The 20231-nt window shown below is 37.6% G+C and overlaps 1 protein-coding gene across 2 annotated transcripts in view; it reads right to left on the bottom strand.

Annotated features, from left to right (window-relative positions):
* The window catches only part of PRR16 (proline rich 16), a 669457-nt gene that overhangs the window by 391375 nt on the left and 257851 nt on the right, over positions 1–20231 (bottom strand). The gene's annotated exons all lie outside the window — the stretch shown is intronic.

Genomic DNA, 20231 nt, shown 5'->3' with positions numbered 1-20231 from the left:
AGTGACTGCTGAAGCACAGGTAGTTGACTTTTACTTGTTCTTTGTTAGGCATTACTGGGCTTATCCCGCACAACTCCATGTAGTTGCGCATTAGGTTATAGAAAAGGAAGTGGAGGTGTAAAAAAACTAGATGTTCTGCTCAAAATCACAGTCTAAGAAGTAGGGAGTTCAGAATCTGAACCCAGAATCCTACAATGTAGCATAATGAAAAGAGCTACCAGATTGGGGAACACAGAAAAACCAGGATCTGAAGTAATCTTGTCAGGCTAAGCATTTCTAAAATCTCCCAGTGAGGCAAACTTATCAGGAAATACCACAACCAGTGTGTGTGTGTGTGTGTGTGTGTGTGTGTGTGTATGTGTGTGTGTGTTGTCCTTTAGTATAGCTCCAAGTTGGGGTTTAACTATTTGCAATGAATAATTCTGTTGCATTCAAAAAGGCCTGAGCAAAAGAAAACATAAGTAGTATTTCTACAGAATTTTCCAGATTTCCCAGATTTTCTTTTTAGCAACTTTGATTTTTTTTCTGGTGCAGTGTCTTTAGTATGAACACAAGACTAAAAATACTAATTTATCATTACCAGTTTATGGGATACTTACTAGGTGCCATGTACTGTGACAAGTGCTTTACATAAGTCATTCCAATAAATCTGCATGTTTATAACCTCCATATTACAGAAGGAAATGCTGGGACTCAGGGAGATAGCATAACCATGCAAAATCACACAGATTAAAAGTTCTGTCTGACTTGTGAGCCCTACCCATTCACCAAAATGTCATGCCACATAAAGGAAATAGACTATGCAAAGAACAATATATAACAATATGCAACATGTTGAATGAAGATGGTTTCAAGCCATCTTACTGGTGGCTATTTAAGCAGTAGAATGCCTGCAGAGCTTTGTATTTTATGATGTCAGCAATCCTATTAATGACCACTCGCCATAATTTTTCCTTGTATGGTCCATTGCTCAAGTTCTCAGTTTCTTATTTTTGAGAACCCCCAGGATGGGTGGTCAATAGATTAGGGTCAGACTCTCTCCTAGGAGTGCAGGGGAATGAGATCGTGGGTACAAGTGAGTAAAGGTGGAATAGGACTTGGAGTATTAGCAAGTGGAATCAGAATTAGGAAATGAACCTGAAAAAGCACATGTAGAGTAGCTCAAGTTCAAGTAGGCACAGATAGCTTAAGAGGAAAGATGTTGAGATACTGCTTAATGATACATAGTAAGTGAGAAGATTTCCAAATAATATAACAAACCTATTGGCCATGAATGCAACACGTCCAGTAAGATTGTATCATATCACCATTTTGATTATGGTAAAAAAGAAAAAATTGGTCCCTAAAACACCAAATCCATGTTTCTTATGAGAGAAGTAATTGTAGGTCTGCTTTTGAGATAGGTTTTATCATGGGTCAATATTTTAACTTCCATACGCCTATTTTATTACAATGAACTTTTCAGAGTAAATTCTATCATAATGTAACCTGCATACACCTAGGGATTTGGTTTAGAAAAGAGGATCCTATAATAGGTTCAGGATTGCAAATGGAATTTTAATACTATTTTGATATATCTGTACATCCGATTACCCTATTTGTTTCTACCTTATGCTAATTTGCATATTATTGCACATTAAATATGTACTGTCACTTTTCTTCAAAGAACATTTGAATGGTGACAAATTCTAATTTTACAAAACCCAATACTGGTATTACCTTAAGAGAAAATTTAACAAAGAAAGGAGATCAGACGATAAATGGAAAATTTTTAACAATATTACAGAGAGAAAGGGTATCATATTAGTAACTGAATTCATGTTTAAAAGTAAGTATAGTGGTAAGGCAATCATGAATCCATCCAGAAACACTGAAAAGTACTGCTTAAGACCTCAACTAGTAAAAAGGACAAATATGAAACCTCAAGTTTATCTTACGGGATCAACTTTGAAATCACACATTATTAGGTCAACAGGAAATATTTTCATTTCCACAATTATTTTCCTTTATAACAGGATATTCCATTAAATATTATCTGAATCAGGTAAACATGAAATAAAGTTATTCGAGACTATGAGCTACTGAAGGACAAGATCAGTGTTTTACTGAAACTTAACAGAATACTTAGGGCCAAGCTGGCTTTGGTTACAAGTCGTGTGTTCATGCATCATCTAAACTAGAATACCATTGTAGGTGAAAGGGGCACTTTGCTAGGGCAAGAGCTATAAACCAGGAGGATTATCCCAGGCAACCTGGAAGTTAAAGTCATCTTACTTACAAGGTTATGACATTATGTCCACTAGAAGAACCAAAACTTTACCATCACGTGTTTCTAAAGGTACTTAATTTTTAAAATAGTAATATGTATTACCTGTGGCATATAAGGTGAAGAATCCGGAAGGGGATAATGCCTTAAGGATTTAATATATTTGTATGCAACTTTTTTTGGTTTGCTGTACTCCAAAGGCAGAAGACACCAGCTTTGCATCTAAACATTGAGTGCTTTGAATAAAAGAGAATGAGGAAAGGAATGCAAATTGTATTATGCACAACCAGTATTTATTAGTTGCTACACTTGATGCTGAAAATGTGTCCTTTTCAAACAGTGAAAGAGTCACAACTGTAGAAGGAAACATGTTAGCGGTGCTATGATTAATCACGACTTCCAGTATCACTTTGCCTAGAAAAATATTTCATAGAAAAAGAAGGCAAGTTTCTCCTACCAGAATGAACAAAATAAAAGGAAAGGCAGTGCTAACTGTGGGCAAATATGTGGAGAAATCAAAAGTCACATACACTCTGGGTAAACATGGAAACTGATGCAATCGCCTGGAAAAACACTCTGGAACAGTATTAGACATTATCTACTAAAGCTGAATAGGTACTTATGTTTTGGCTTGTCAATTTCTAACCTAGCGGAAATGTGTACACACATTCATGAAAAGAGCTACAAAATGTTTAAAACAGCATTATCATAACAGTGCCAAACTAGAAACTACTTAAATGTCCATCAAGAGGAGACTAGAGAATGGTTTTGATACAGTCACACAATGAAATATTATTCATCAATAAAAGTCAAAGAAGCCACAACCATTCTCAACAATGTGGATCAATCTCACAAACATAATCCTTGGCAGACGAATCCAGACACTAGAGAAGGCATATTGTATGATCCAATATACATGAAGTTCAAAAACAGGCTAACCCAGTGCATAGTGCTAAGAGTCAGGACAGCTGTCTGCTTTAGGGTGCTAGCATTGGCCAGAAGGGGACACAGGGGTGGTGCTAGCAGTGGCCAGTAGGGGGCACAGGGGAGAGCTGTCTGCCCAGACGCTGGTGAGGTTTTGTTTCTTGATATGGATGCTTGTTACATGGGTGTGTTCAGTTTGTAGAAAATTAATCAAACTGTAACATATTATTTGTGCACTTTCCTCATGTAAATAATTCTTCAATAAATATTTTTCAAAAGAGGAAAGCTTCAGTCCAGCACTAATGTAAATGAAAATAAATTTTGAGTTCACAAGGTCAGAACTAATTATGTTTTAGAGCATATGGAGGCATTAATTCCCTTTTAATCTTTGAGGAAAGTCATACGTAAAATATGTTCCAAGGTTTTATAAAATGGCTTGAGGGGGATTATTTCTTATTCTTTTTTTCTTCCAAGATTGTACTGAAATTCAAGTTAGTTAATATATAGTGTAGTATTGGTATTGGGAATGGAATTTAGTGATTCATCACTCATGTCTAACACCCAGTGCTCACCCCAGCAAATGCTCTCCTTATGCCCATCACCCATATAGCCCATCCGCCTCCTCCCTTTCAGCAACCCTCAGTTTATTCCCTATATTTGAGTCTCTTATGGTTTACCTCCCTCTCTTTTTTCGTCTTATTTTATTTTTCCTTCCCTTCCCTATATTTATCCACTTTATTTCTTAAATTCCACATATGAGTGAAATCATATGGTATTTGTCTTTCTCTGCCTGCCTTATTTAACTTACCATAGTACACTCTAGCTCCATCCATGTTGTTGCAAATGGCAAGATTTCATTCATTTTGATGGCTGAGCAAGATTCTGCGCACACACACGTGTGTGTGTGTGTGTGTGTGTGTGTGTGTGTGTGTGTGTATACACCTATTTTTTTATCTATTCATCAATCGATGGACATTTGGGCTCTTTTCATATTTTGGCTATTATTAATAATGCTGCTATAAAGATTGGGGTGCATGTGCCCCTTTGAATCACTATTTTTGGATAAGTACCTGGTAGTGCAATTGTAGTTGTAGGGCAGTTCCATCTTGAACTTGCTGAGGAAAGTCCACATTGTTTTGTAGAGTTGTTGTACCAGTTTGCATTCCTACCAATAGTACAAGAGGGTCCTCTTTTCTCCACAGCCTCACCAACAACTGTTGTTCCCTGAATAGTTCATTTTAGCCATTCTGACAGATGTAAGGTGGTATCTCATCGTGCTTTTGATTTGCATTTCCCTGATGATGAGTGATGTTGAGCATTTTTTCATGTGTCGGTTGGCCATCTGGATGTCTTCTTTGGAGAAGTGTCTATTCATATCTTCTGCCCATTTCTTCACTGGATTATTTGTTTTCGGGTGTTGAGTTGGTAAGTTCTTGATAGACTTAGCATACTGGCCCTTTATTTGATATGTCACTTGAAAATAGCTTCTCCTGTTCTGTAGGTTGCCTTTTAGTTTTGTTTCCTTCATTGTGTAGAAGCTTTTTAGATTATTTGCAACTCTAAATCTCCTTTAAAAAGAGAATCTACTCCTATGTTAGCAAAACTTTGGATTATAAGAAAAAATGAAGACATGACTCAACTTCCTGGGTTTTATGTATCTATACACACATAACATGTATATTATGTATAATATATGTATATATGTATATTAGCATATATATATTATATATAATATGTAAACATATAATACATACATTAATTTATAGTATCGGTAATTTTTTCCCATGTCACTTCTTAACAATTACATGCAATGCTTTTCTTAGAAGTTTTTGTTTTAATTTAAAAAACATAGTTGCTACAATTTTAAGTATTGTTTTCTAGAATGAAAAAATAAGAATGTGGACTATGTGAATGTTTTTTAATGAGAAAAGAAAATCACTGTCAGTGGCATCACCTTTGACGACTTATTAAAAGTAAAGGATGTGAAATATAATTTGTATTTCTGGACTAAAATTACTAGTTAGATTGTACTCATAATCTAGAAATGCTTGTAGAGCTATTATGCTGAAAAAATTCTATAACTGAAATCATTCTTCTCCTTTTGCTTATAAATGTGTGAAGACCTATCTGTTGACTCTAAACTCTCATTATTCAAATATTTGGTATAAAGGCAAATGTGTATAATTTAAATAAAAAACTATTATAATAAACCACATTTTAATTGCAAACCAGTCTTATAATGACTTTTTATATTTTAATTTATTAAGTGTTATTTGCAGTGTTTACATGTCTTAGTCATATTTTTCAATTTTATTTACAGTGCAATACATGGTTAATGAAATGTAGAAGTAAAACATAACTTTTACCTGGTTCCACATGCTATCATTGCACTAAGAACAACAAGTAACTGACAAGTATGGAGTTAGCTAGATAATGAATAATTAATTAGTTGGCATTACAAACACTTTATGTGATGTGTTATTTAGATGTTCAAGAGAATTTTAGTAATATTTGTGGAAGGTGGGATTTTGAGGTAGGCAAGATATTTATTATAATGTTCCCATTTTTTTAAGTTTATTCATTCATTTTGAGAGAGAGAGAGAGAGAGAGAGAGAGAGAGCATGAGTATGAGAGGGGGTGGGGAAAGCAGGCAGTAGGAGAGAGGTTGGGAGAAAGAGAGAGAGGGGGGGGGAGATATGGAGAGAGAGAGAGAGAGAGAGAGAGAGAGAGAGAGAGAGAGAATCCCAAGGAGGCTCTGCACTGCTAGCATGGAGCGTGACGTGGGGCTCGAACTCATGAACTGTGAGATCATGACCTGAGCTTAAACCAAGAGTCAGACGCTTATTCAACTGAGCCCCCCGGGGGCCCCTAACTTTGCCAAACTTAAATAATGGAACATAGCCTCATACTGTATCTGGAAACTCATTATGTAATATATTTTTTAAAGTGAGTTATAGTTGAGAAAAAGATAATACCTTTAATATATTGTATATTTAAAAAGACACTAATGCTAAAAAGGTATTTGCTGTTATTTCTTGACCTGGACAGTGAATGTGAATTTCTGAACTGCTTTAAAATGACAAAAATACTTGGTGTGCCTCAGTGGCTCAGTCAGTTAATGTGAAGCTTTGGTTCAGGTCATAATTTCACTGTTTGTGGGTTTGAGCCTCGCGTAAGGCTCTATGCTGACAGCTCAGAGCCTGGAGCCTGCTTCAGATTCTGTGTCTCCCTCTCTCTATCTGGAGCACCCATGCTCGCACTCTGGATCTCTCCTCTCAAAAATAAACATTAAAAATGTGTTTAAAAATGATAAAAATAATTATCATAGAAATGATTTAGGAGGTAATCCTCAACTACAATGTTTAATGCCCTCCAGTATTTTGTGAAGACTCTTTTACTCCTTAATGGCTGGGGCAAGGGTGTGCATGAAAATTTTAAGTAGGACCTCTTGTATTAGTCAGCTATAGATGCATGTTTATCTATATAAACATATCCTGTTGTTGGAAACGAACCTCTGCTTGGAGCAAAAATATGACATGAAGACAGAGTTTGGGGATAAAGAGGAACACTAGTTTCATTGCTTTGCCAGGAGAAGGAGGCAGAAGCAGGCTAATGCTTTCAAAACTGAAGATCCACTTGGGGTAAAAGGCTATGGGGTTTTATAGGAAAATACAGGATCTGGGCGATTTCAGTTGGAAACTAGTACATATGCCAGCTGTGTTGGTGGTGTCTCTTGACTAACTCAGGTGCTGGCCACCTGAGTCTCATAACTGAATATACACTGAGGTCAGCGAGATGCCCACAGTGATACCGAGTTCCTGGAACAAAGGATTCTACAGAACACATGAAGGGGGGGGGGGGGCTTCAAGAACGAGGAAGACAACACCAAATTTGACAACAATCCTAAACATTTATATAATGTTATAAACAGCTTATAAAGCTCAACCTTCTTAAAACTAACAGTAATAATAAATTTCCATCAACCATGCTATTTTCCTCTAGAGGTAATGCTATAATAAAACTGTTGTCCTAAATAGAGGTGTTTATTTCTAGAGTATATAGCCGAGAAGTGCAGGAAAAAATTACTGAGTTACAGCAGGTCATTAATAGTTTGTCATCTTTTAAAAGTATTCATCTTTTGTGATATATTTCATTCTAAAGAAATGTTACCTTTCCTTCCTAATTTTGTGTTTGTAACTGTACATCCTGTTTCTTAAATGGGGGAGTCCAAGGTAATATAAGTTTCTGGCCTCATAAAACCTGGGTCAGTCATGTGTTTCAATATATTTTTCTGCTACTGTAGAAAATGACCACAGAATTTATTTTTCAAACAAGGACACTTTTGAGAGTTAAAGTTTTATATAAATAATTACAGATTTTAAACTTGAAAAGTCCCTAACAAACGAGAAGTAGGTCATCTTACACAAAGACAAGATAAATTTCTGATGGATTGCACAGATAGGGAAAACACTGGTCTCTTCTGGGAAATTGGTATGATTCTCTGTTATTTATTTATTATAGCAGCATCTCATTATGTTTTTCTTCTTTCTTTGATTTCTGGGAAACTTGGAGGTAAATTTTGTACTCAATAGCTGCAGATGTCCTTAGTTCAGTATTTTCTGAATGATTCCCTAGCCCAGTTTATCCTTACTGGCTTACAATATAACCTCCTCCTTCCCTTTTCCAGCTTTTACTAAAGAGTTATGTAGTTAAAAAAAATTATCTTCTACTGAATACTGCCTCTAGGTATTTTTTGGAAGTTAGTATTATATAAAGAAAAGTTAATAAAGACAAATCTTTAGAATCACATCATTACAATAGCAACGGTTACTTTTTATTAAATAGTGATTCTGGTCCAGTTCTTTAAGTAAATTATTTTTGTTTTGTTTTTTTCCTTTGTGCCAATAATTTCTAGATCTCATTATCTCCTACTATCAGTCATTCATCAAGTGGAGAATACATTTGATAATCACCACTTTCTCAGAATACGAATTATCAGCTTCAATATGAATTATCAGCTTCAAAATTACAAATCAGATTCTTTATTTTGTTGAATGGGGGAAATTTTCCATACATACATCTACAGCTATATATATACATATATATAAACATGTGTTCTGTTTAACATGTGTATATACTCTCATATACATATACTGTTGTATGTGTATGTGCATATGTGTGTTTAAAGTGTTATTAAGTATTTAAAGTTACCATTTCCTCCCTGAAGATGTACCATATAATCCTAACATTGTGATATTGCTGTGGCAATTTAATTTTTTTTTTTAACGTTTGTTTATTTTTGAGACAGAGAGAGACAGAGCATGAACGGGGGAGGGTCAGACAGACAGGGAGACACAGAATCCGAAACAGGCTCCAGGCTCTGAGCAGTCAGCACAGAGCCCAATGCGGGCTCGAACTCACGGACCGCAAGATCGTGACCTGAGCCGAAGTCGGACGCTTAACCGACTGAGCCACCCAGGCACCCCTGGCAATTTAATTTAATTATCTGCTTGACACCATGACCTGGATAAAGTCAATGTAACTTTCACTGCTGAATGAAAAGACTGCATTCATTCCTGGCCTTTGTGGAAGGCTCCTAGTAAGTCACAGAACCTCATAGCCATGGCAAACACTGTTAGGGTCTTGGCAGCATTGAAAACCCAGAAGCCTTCCCAAACTAGGCTTTTCTGGGCAAGTACCTACCTCCTCCTTAGTAAGTGAAAGTGGTATCTTGAGTGAAACCTATCAACTTTTTTGATAGTTCCCATTATCTTTTCCAGAGGATGATCTTATTATGAACTTACAATTGATCTCAGTGACGCAAGCCAAGTTACAAATGGCACCTGTGAACTCTATTTCCAATTTCACATGTCAAAGAACACTACAGTCTATGATGGCCATGTGGGTGTGTGCACAAGTGTGTGTGTACTGGGGGGGAGTGGAGAAAGGACCAAGTCCTGTTTCAGAATGTCAATCACACTGTCCAGTCCCTTCTTCTCTGTGAATAATGAGAACACTGAGACTCAAGTGTTTTCTGATAACCTTGAGAGAGTATGTCGTGACTAAGCAGAGGAACACAGTGAAAGAGAAAATAGACTCTCACTTTATGGGACTTCTCAAACAGGTGCATGCCACGCCTGCTTTTTCTTCCCTTCACATGCTCAGATCAATGTTACTGATGGACATTTCTTGAGACGAGTAAACTTATTTTCTCTCACTATTCCTATTCAAGGTAAGAAACACAAACCAAGGCTCAGTAGTTGGGTAAGGGTCTTACTCTTGATTTTGGCTCAGGTCACGACCTTGTGCTCTGTAAGACTGGGCCCCGTGTTGGGCTCTGTGCTGACAGTGTGCAGAACCTGCTTGGGATTCCCAATTTCTGTCTCTCTTTGCCTCTTCCCCACTTGCACTCTCTCTCAAAATAAATAAATAAACTAAAAAAAAAAAAATAGAAACACAAACCAAAGATATGAGGACTAAAATAAACAGTAAATACTGAGAGAGCATTAATATTACATTCCCTCTATTAGCCTATTTAGTCCATGAACTCTGATTAAAACAGAGCTTCTGTGGCTATTTTCATATTTTAGTCACTTTTTAAAAAGTTATGTTTCCCAGACTTTCCTTTTAAGGTGGTGAACAAATGTCAAGATAGAAAACAAAATTTCTCTGCCAAAAAAATTGTAAAAAGAACAAAAACAAAACCAAATAGTTAAACAAAACAAAACACATCAAAAATATAGGAGCATCATCAGGAAAAATGATGGGAGGGCAGGAAAGTAACAGAAGTTTCAAAATATTAATATGCCTTAGCTTGGGACAGTCCAAGCAGCTCCACACTCCTCAGTTTGTGTCGGGAAGAAGGGAGGGGTTAGATCAGGAAAAAAAGTTTCAGAAATTATCACAAATGATTCTTCTCGGGAGGATAAAAGAAAGAGCAGGATTAACTGGGGAGTGTGGAAAAGGAGATGAACATTTGCACAAAAGTAAAAGCCTCCACCTGCCTTCTTCTGAGTCACTCTAAAGGACACGGAGAAAACCCCTGGACCTTACCCTTCTGGTGATTCCCTAATAGGCATCAAACTGTCAAGGGAAAACTAAACACTCTCAGAAACATGCCGGGCTTATTATCTCAAACTTATTTTGAGATCTTGAGGCAGACACTGCCCAGTGGAGATCCTCATGTGCTATTTTCCACTGCCCCCCTCCCCCAGACTTTGAATATCACTGCTAAAACACATATTCTGCATGTCTTTCTCTCTTCTGTTATGAGAAAGTGGAAATGACAGGAAAGATGAGAGAACAATTGAACTGGTCACAGTGCATGGCTCAGCTTCCCCAAATCGGGTTAGAAGAATTATCTGAAGTCCGGGGCCATTCCGATACTGGATGGGGATGCTTCCCCGACAAAGGGAAGGAATAAAGGTTCAGGATTGTTAACAAAGCCCGGCTGCCAATGAACCCTCCTGGTTTCGCAGCCTCCTTCACTCCAGCCCACACACTGCACAGAGTCTGTACCCAGGATGTATCTCAGGAAGAAGAGAGATTTCAGATGAGGAAGAAATCAAATAGAACTTACTCTAATGTCACAGGGCAAATAAAGCGTTCAAGTTACCAGATCAGACAAGAATAGTATAAAGACATAAATAAGTGGCATTTAGGCAGTTACTGCAGCAAAAAGAGAAAGAGAATAAAGGGAACACAACATGCAATGAAGAGTGTGTGTGTGTGTGTGTGTGTGTGTGTGTGTGTGTGTGTGTGTATGGAGGGGGGGGAGGTTATCCCAAAAGAAAGCACAAGCCAAGAACTCAGAAAAACTCGAGAAACTTTACCAGTCCACAAGCATTCCCTGATAAGACACCAATCCTGAAAAGACTGGGTTTGTACCTTTACAGAGATGGCTGGAATGTTCTTTGAAACCAGAATTGTTACTGAGACTAAAAAACAAAAACCACCACAACAAAAAAAAAAATCCGTGTGAAAGGATAAAAACTTACTTACAAATTTGAGGACACATGTATAGTACAAGTTAATTAACAAGTTGGCTAGGTAGTTTCTACGCTGTTATTCATACTTAGGCTAGAAATAACAACTTGCTTCTTCACTGTATCTTTGACATAAGAAGGTCATGATTAAGGAGACGTCAGAGATACCCACAAATTACTTTCAAGTTAAAAAACATCAATATTTCAAAGATGTACAGAATTATTTTTCTCGTACTGCCTTTCTCTTCTGAAGAAAATGCAATTTAAGAATAGAATGAGTTTATAAATGTTGCATTTGTCAATGTGCAACTGACATATATATGCTTTCTATTAATTTCCTCTCATTCTTCACCTTCTCAGACACAATAATAACACACAGTAGTAGGAGTGGGAAAGAGTGAGGGTGCAGGGTGCAGATAAGAACTGTCATTGAGTGACTGCCATCTTGAGAAAGCCTCTTGGGCTTTCACTTCTCTGTCTTATAAAAATACAGACATTTGACCTGTAAGCTCTCTTTAAAGAAAAGAATAAAAATTTCATACTTTTTTTTTTTCTAAGTCTTGGATCTTCTGGAAAAACAACAAAAAAAAAAGTTAACTGTCCAAGAAACCTCTTGGGAAGGTTTCTTTCCATCAGTGGGAACTACACTGGACCTACAGTCAAAAACCAGTAATTTAAGGGGCACGTGGGTGGCTCAGTCAGTTAAGCACCTGACTCTTGATTTCGACTCAGGATAGGATCTCATAGATCCTGAGTTTGAGTCCTGCATTGGGTTCAGCACTGACAGTGTGGAGCCTGCTTGGGATTCTGACTCCCTCTTTCTTTGCCCTTCCCCCACTAGCTCTCTCTCTCTCTCTCTCTCTCTCTCTCTCTCAAGATAATTAAAAATAAACTTAAAAATAAAAACAGTAACTTAATCCCAGTCCTGCCACTCATGCATCTTATGAACCCAGAAACACTGGCACACCTGTAAGCCTCTATTTCCTCTTGGGTAAAATGAGGCAGGTCAATAAGGCCTTTTTCTTTCTCTGCTCCTTCTCTTCCTTTTCTCCCTCTCTCTTCCTCTCCTCCCTACCCCCATCACTCTTTCCAGCTTTAACAGACATTTTTTGAGCAACTGACAAACTTCTTCCCATGAAAATGAGCACAGGTACACTGTTTTGCACATCTTATCAGTGGGTGCACATCATATCATCTCTTTGAGGAGAAGTCCATTAACCCTTTGTTAAGAATTCCATGATGTGGGACACCTGTAAGGTCACTGCCAGTATTTACATGGTGGAAAACCACCTCACTACTGTAAGGCAACTGGCTGGATTGCATTTTGGGGCATCAGAAGATCTTGGGTTTTTTTGTTTGTTTGTTTGTTTGTTTGTTTTTTCTTTTCTTTTAATGTTTATTTGTTTTTCAGAAAGAGAGAGAAAGAGAGACAGACAGAGCACAAGCTTGGGAGGGGCAGAGAGAGAGGGAGACACAGAATCCGAAGCAGGTTCCAGGCTTTGAGCTGTCAGCACAGAGCCCGACGCGGGGCTCGAACCCAGGAATCGCCAGGTCATGACCTGAGCCAAAGTTGGACATTTGACCAACTAAGACACCCAGGCGCCCCAGTATTGGTTTCCTTTAAAGATACTTATTTTGGGGAAATGTTTAACTCACTTAAAAATAATGAAGATTTTTTAATTCCTTTTGAGAAAAAAATAGGAAAGCAATGTCATTGCAACCAAGAAACCCTCTTGCAGGGAGACAACTCCTATGTGAGTTTAACAAACTCTGAAGCTTCAATGTGACTTTCCTAACTTGTAAATATCAGAGAAAGTAGTAGAACCTACTAGTGATAGACAGAAATGGGTTTCATCTTGATACCACCATTTACTACACTGGAAAACCACTTAATATCTCTAAGACTTGAACCATTTTTTTTTTTAATTTTTAAAAATTCTTTTAGTCTTTTTTTATTATTTATTTTATTATTATTATTATTATTATTATTATTTTTTAGAGAAAGAGAGAGCGTGAGCAGGGGAAAGGGGCAGAGAGAAAGAAAGAGACACAGAGTCTTAAACAGGCCCTACACTCAGCACAGAGCCTCAGTGGGACTTGATCCCATGTGGGACTCAATCCCATGACCCTGGGATCATGATCTAAGCCGAAAGTAAGAGTCGGATGCTCAATGGACTGAACCATGCAGGCGGAGAAGACATGATAATTTACCTCTATGCTCATTTCCTTTCATACGAATTTTATTAAAAAGCTGGTTTAGATGGTTATCATTTTGACTAGGATCCGTTTATCTAAAGATTTCAGGACACACAAGGAGAGGCACTATAGTCCAGGGAATAAAATTCTTGTCTTATCAATCTATAGATGTAAGCTCTAGTCTTTGACCTCAAGCATTCCCTCTCACTTCGAGTAAGTCACTATGTAGTTTCTTTCACTTTAATGATGAGGAAACTTGGCTTCATGATTTCCAAAGTGATTTCCCTATTCTCAATTTTTATTATGAGTTAATAAGAGAGGACTCATAAAGGCTGGTGTTCTTATTCATATGGACATGATACCATTTGGCATTTCATCCACTGGTTCATAGTGAGCCCAGTCGGTGCATATTCCCATTTGTGTTCAGCCATGTGCAGCCAGGACTGTTTGTGTAACCAGAATCAGTCTCCCCTAAGCTTCTCAGGCCTTCTCTGTGTATCAGCTGTGGTGACCCCTCAACCCCTAAACCAGCTCAATCCAGCCCAGTTCGCTTGCCAGTGCAGTAGCCCCATGGGGTGCTACCAGCCTTGTTTCCTGACAACTATAGCTGCCTCAGCCTTCCCAGAGAGGAAGGCCAGGATTGCACATAGCTTCCACTAGAATACCAGTGGAGCTATGAAGAGTTTGTGCCTAGTCGCAAGTTCCAGATTCAGAAGATGAGGCATCCCGCTGTGGGAAGAGGGATCCGGCTTCTTCAGTGACTGCTAGGTGGGACTACATGAAGTTCTCTAGAATTACTGGGAAATGCATACGGGTGGGCATACATCGAAAAGCCAGAAATAGGAGATTAGAAGTATCAAGAAGATAAATTCCTTGTATTTCCTCTCCTCTGACAATTTCTCTGGCAACATCCAGAGTAACCAAGAAATCAGTTGTATTTTCTTGTGAGGCTGTCCTCAGTAACTTTTATTGGTTCCCTGCTCTATGGTCCTGTTTTCCTCACGCCTGCAGCCTGGGATTGCACCACCCAAATAAAGTGTAGCCCGTGAGCTTTACTTGGGGCTCTGGTTTCCAATGTAGGCAAGGCTCACACAGATGGCAATGCCTAGAATCTTCCTAGGCATTTGTTTCTCATCTACAGGAACATCTGGGGAAAAAATGATAGCAGGGCAAGTTGAGGAAACTCAGCAATATGACTTAACTTCAAGTTTGAACCTGATATAAATGCCATCAATGGCCAAGGAATTTGCAAATGGCTTAGAAAGTCCGTAAGGTCACTCTTCTATTTAATCTACATTAAATTGACCCTGATAGTACTTTCTTCAGAATTTATTTTTTATTTCTTTGAGAGGAGGCTAACTTTAAAAAGAACATGGAGAAAATGAAGGAGAAATCAAGAGGTAAAAAAAGGATGCCATTTTAGAAAGGGGCAAAGAAAACCATTACATAACAGGAAGATATTAATCCTACATACAATAATGCCTAATTTCTATGGAAGCCCTAATGGAATATATTGCGCATATACTAGAATAAAAGATATTCCAGTTTCAAAAATTTGATTTCAGTTCATTGTTTAAAAACAAACAAACAAAAATGATCCTGAAGTCTATTAATCTTTATTCAGTGGTGTCATAAAGCATGGCACTGATTGGCGAAGGGCACAGGAAAGGCATTGATGTATCTTCAAAGAAGGGTTGCTGCATCTCTTACTGGGAGTCTTGACAGCAGAAACCCTTTAGCTGCCAGATCCTGTGGGGACTGCCTCAGTTGCCTAGAGCAAACTCACCCCGGATCATGCCCTTTCCGAGTCAGCGCACTTGAGCGACTGACGAAGACGGCTATAAAAGCCTGCACTTTTTTTTCCTAATGAGGCACATCTATGATGGATTACTTGAGCTCACGGAGACCTCCGCTTGGTGTCAGCTAAGGCTGTTGCCGGCTGGTATTACACCTCACCTTCTCTTTTTGTACCATCTAGCTCACTTCTCTTCATAGCAAGAGGTGTTGATGTCAAAGCATCCCTTAATAAACATTAAATATAGCCCATTCTACATATTACTCTCTTCCACATGTATTTCTTGGTGTGAATGTGGTTGGGGGGAAGGCAAGGGAATATGAAAGTGTTTCCCTTCAGCCTTTAAGGTGCAGACCTAGTCCCCAAGCAGAGGTGACAATAAAATATTTAAGATTTAAAAACTCAGATGCCAATCCAAATAGGTAACTCTTGAAGACATTTACTGTGCATTAACCTTTTATTTGCTGGTATGTGTGAACATCAGAAGTAGAAGAGTCAATATGGAAGGATTTTAATATTTTATCAACTGATATGGAGATCCTAGGTCATCCTTCCTAAGTATCTGTCTTCCCCTAAGTGAAATGGGACCATTATAACAGGTAGCTCCTAATAGGGAGACATGTTCAGGGAAGAAACATGGTGTCTTCGTTAATTTCAGATTTCCACTGGAGAAAAAGTCAAGTAAAGATGTGGAGTCTTCCACAACAGCAGAACTCACCATCATATGGTAGCTGTCTAACTGACCTAGAGCCCGTGGTACTCTTTCTTGTCACTCTTTTATTCTAAAGTTAGTGTGATCCTAAATAGCTTTAGAAAGTGAGTCAAAGAAAAGCAACCAATTTGGTGACTCACTCTAAAAAGAACAGCTATTTCTACTGTTAAACAAATGGATTTAAACCTATAGAGATTCTAATCTCAGCATATGTCTTCTAAATCCACCAACTATGTGCCCATATGTAGAGTTAAAATATAGTTTGTCTGGAACAGAAAACCCATAAATGAACCCACAATTATTGGTCAGTTAATCTTTGACAAACCATCAAAGAATATCCACTGGGAAAAAGACAGTCTCTTCAACAAACAGTGTTGGGAAAACTGAACGGTACATGCAGAAGAATGAAAGTGGACCACTTTCTTACACCATACACAAAAATGGATGAAAGACCTAAATGTGAGAGCTGAAACCATAAAATCCTAGAAGACAGCACAGGCAGTAATGTCTTTGACATCAGCCATAGCAAACTCCTTCTAGATATGTCTCCTAAGGCAAGGGAAACAAAACCAAAAATAAGCAATTGGGACTACCTCAAAATAAAAATCTTCTGCATAAGGAAGGAACCAATCAATAAAACTAAAAGGCAGTCTATGGAATGGGAGAAGTTATTTGCAAATGACATATTTCATAAAAGGTTAGCATCTAAAATATATAAAGAATTTCTCAAACTCAACACCCAAAAAATGAATAATCCAATTAAAAATGGGCAGAAGACATGAACAGACATTTCTCCAAAGCAGACATGCAGATGGCCAATAGACACATGAAAAAATGCTCGACATCATTCATCATCAGGGAAATACAAACCAGAACTACAGTGAGTAGTCAGCACAGTTAAAATCAACAACACAAGAAACATCAGGTGCTGGTGACGATGTGGAGAAGAAGGAACACTCTTGTACTGTTGGTGGGAATGAAAACTGGTGCAGTCACTCTGGAAAACATTATGGAGTTTCCTCAAAAAGTTAAAAATAGAAGTGCCCTATAATCCAGCAATCACACTACTAGGTATTTACCCAAAGAATATAAAAATGCTAATTCAAGGGATACATGCACCGCGATGCCTACAGTAGCATTATCTCTAATAGCCAAATTATGAAAACAGCCCAAGTGCCCACCGAATGATGAATGGATAAAGATGTGGTATATATATACAATGGAATATTACTTGGCTATAAGAAAGAACAAAATTTTGCCATTTGCAATGAAATGAATGCAGCTAGAGAGTATTGTGCTAAGCAAAATAAGTCAGAGAGAGATAAACACCATATGATTTCACTCATATGTGGAATTTAAGAAAAAAATGATCAAAGGGCAAAAGAGAGAGAGAGAAAGAGAGGCAAACCAAGAAACAGAATTTTAACTGTAGAGAACAAACTGATGGCTACCAGAGGGAAGGGAGAAATGAGGGGATAAGGGGAACTGTGAAATAGGTGATGGGGATTTACAAGTACACTTGTTGCGATGAGCATTGGGTGTTGTATGGAATTGTTGAATCACTATATTGTAACCCTGAAATTAATATTACACTGTATGGGATTAACTAAGGGGATTAACTAAAGTGGGATTTAAATAAAAACTTGAAAAAGTTTGTTTGAATGTAACGTTGATTTGTCTTTGAATTGCAATAATCAAATATCATTCTTCCTCTTACTATTAATTATAAAAAATCATTATGTTTTGGAATGTGAGGTTAATGGAACTTCTAGCTAAAACAAAAATGATTTATGCATTGTGGCTACACTGCTAAGGTATGTGAGGTACTGGTTTTTTTTTCCCTGGTAGAATATGGGGTATCTCATTCCTAGCTACAGTGGAATACTTCTAATGTAAAATAATTAGTTTGGGAACATTAATGACACTACAAAAACAATCCTATCTCCTCTCTACTTATGCTTGCCATTCCTTTGATAGTAATCAAAATTGTAATTTCTCTTGCGAGATGCAAATGGCATAGGAAGAGACAACAGATTTTACTTAGTTTTGTTTTTTTTTTTACATTATGATATGAGTAACTAATCAGATCCTTTCTAAAAGTAGATCTTTGGTAAGGATGAGAGAGCAAACATAAGACAAGCCTGACAAAATTTTCAAACAAAAAATATTTTTTCTCTATTTCAAAAAAGAATTCTTAGATTGTATTAAGAGTGCCTTCATGGGGCTCCTGGGAGGCTCAGTCGGTTAAGCGTCCAACTTCAACACAGGTCATGATCTCACAGTTCGTGGGTTTGAGCCCCGTGTTGGGCTCTGTGCTGACAGCTCAAAGCCTGAAGCCTGCTTCAGATTCTGTGTCTACCTCTCTCTGCCCCTCCCCTGGTCATGCTCTGTCTCTCTTTCAAAAATAAATAAACATCAAAAAAAAAAAAGTACCTTCATGAGCATTAGAGAATAATTACATTATGATTTATCACTTACTTAACATTTCTAAATTTTGAAAACATATTCTTTCTTTTTTAAATTTTTTAATGTTTATTTATTTTTTAGAGAGAAAGAGAGACAGTGTGTGAGTGGGGAAGGGGCAAAGAGGGAGACATAGAACCCAAAGGGAGCCCCAGGTTCTGAGCTGTCAGCACAGAACCTGATATGGGGCTTGAACTCGTGAACTGCAAGATCATGACCTGAGCCCAAGTCGGACTTAACCACCTGAGCCACCCAGGTGCCCCTGAAACCATATCCTTTCTATAATTATATCCATTTAAATTTTGCAATGTTTTAAACATATTTAAAAATTAAAGACTAATATTACACTTAATAAATGTTAACATTGTAACATATTTGTTCCAGGTTGTCTAATTAAAATCTTATTAATTATGTAATTGTAACTACATTTGTACCTTTATTGATATAACTCCCCAGCCCTTCCCTTTCCAGAGGTAAAAAACTTTGTTTATGCTGATGATTCCTCTTTCCATCCATGTTTTTATACATTTTCTACAGCTGTGTGTTTTCATCAATACATGATTTGATCTTTGTAGCATTTCCCGTAACAGATGGCTTGCTTTTTTCCTCACTCAACACTTTTTCTTAATGTTTATTTATTTTTGAGAGATAGTGTGAGCACAGGAAGGGCTGAGAGAGTAGGAGACACAGAATCTGAAGCTGGCTTCAGGCTCAGCACTGTCAGTCAGCAAAGAGCCCAACGCAGAGCTTGAACCCACAAACTGCAAGATCATGACCAAGCCAAAGTCAGTTGCTCAAATGACTGAGCCACCTAGGCGCCCCCTCAACACTGTTCTTAAGGTTCATCCATGTGAATTGGTATAATAACTTTCTATTACTTGAATCTACCTGAGATTTTTAATCCATCAGTTTATAATCAAAAAGATGACTTTCAATATTTTGCTGTTATACAGAAATGTTCAGTAAACTTCCTTGTACACATCCCTCATGCATACGTGTTAGATTTCCCCTAGTCTATTGAGATGAATCTATCTAGAGGTAGAAATTATGGGATGCAGAATTTATGTGTGCATCTCTGATTTTACTAAATATTCCCACTTTCGTTAGGCAAAGTAGTACCAATTTACTACCACCAGGAATATACAAGGTGTCTCACATCCTCAAAAACACTTAAAAGTGTCGTATTTCAAAATGTGTGACAATATGATATACGAAGAATGATAAAATATTATGACAAGGGCATCTTATGAATTTTTACATTTGCAGCTCCTTTTTGGCAAAGGAGGGTATTTCCATAAGTTTATTAGCTTTTATCTGTTCTCATTTAAAAAACATTAATGTTTTTATTTATTTTTGAGAAAAGAGACAGAGCATGAGTAGGGCAGGGGAGAGAGAAAGAGGGAGACACAGAATCGGAATCAGGCTCCAGGCTCTGAGCTGTCAGCACAGAGCCCAATGCGGGGCTCGAACTCACAAGCCGTGAGATCATAACCTGAGCTGAAGTCGGACGCTTAACCAACTGAGCCAGCCAGGTGCCCCTGTTCACATCTTTTGATAATTTTACCCATTAGATTGTCTTACTTAGTGATTCGTACCATTTCTTTGTATAGTCTAGATGCTAATCCTTTGCCAGGTATTGAGTAACGAAGAACCGCTGGTTTAATTTGTCTTTTAACTTTGTCTTGCGGTATCTTGTGTATAAAAGTCTGTGAAGTGTATTATGATCAAATCTCTCCATGTTTTTCCTTTTATCCTTTGTACGAATTCCTTACAAATCTTAAATCTATAAACTTAATGTCCCTTCATTTTCTTCTAAGGGCCTAATAATTTTACTTGGCACACTTAGCTATTTAACCCATTTCAGATTTTTTTCTATATGAGTGCAACAAA

Source organism: Acinonyx jubatus, chromosome A1 (genome assembly GCF_027475565.1).
Source record: "Acinonyx jubatus isolate Ajub_Pintada_27869175 chromosome A1, VMU_Ajub_asm_v1.0, whole genome shotgun sequence".
NCBI classification, from domain to species: Eukaryota; Metazoa; Chordata; class Mammalia; order Carnivora; family Felidae; genus Acinonyx; species Acinonyx jubatus.
The sequence above is the reverse complement of the archived record's forward strand: the minus strand, read 5'-3'. Positions and strand labels throughout refer to the sequence as shown.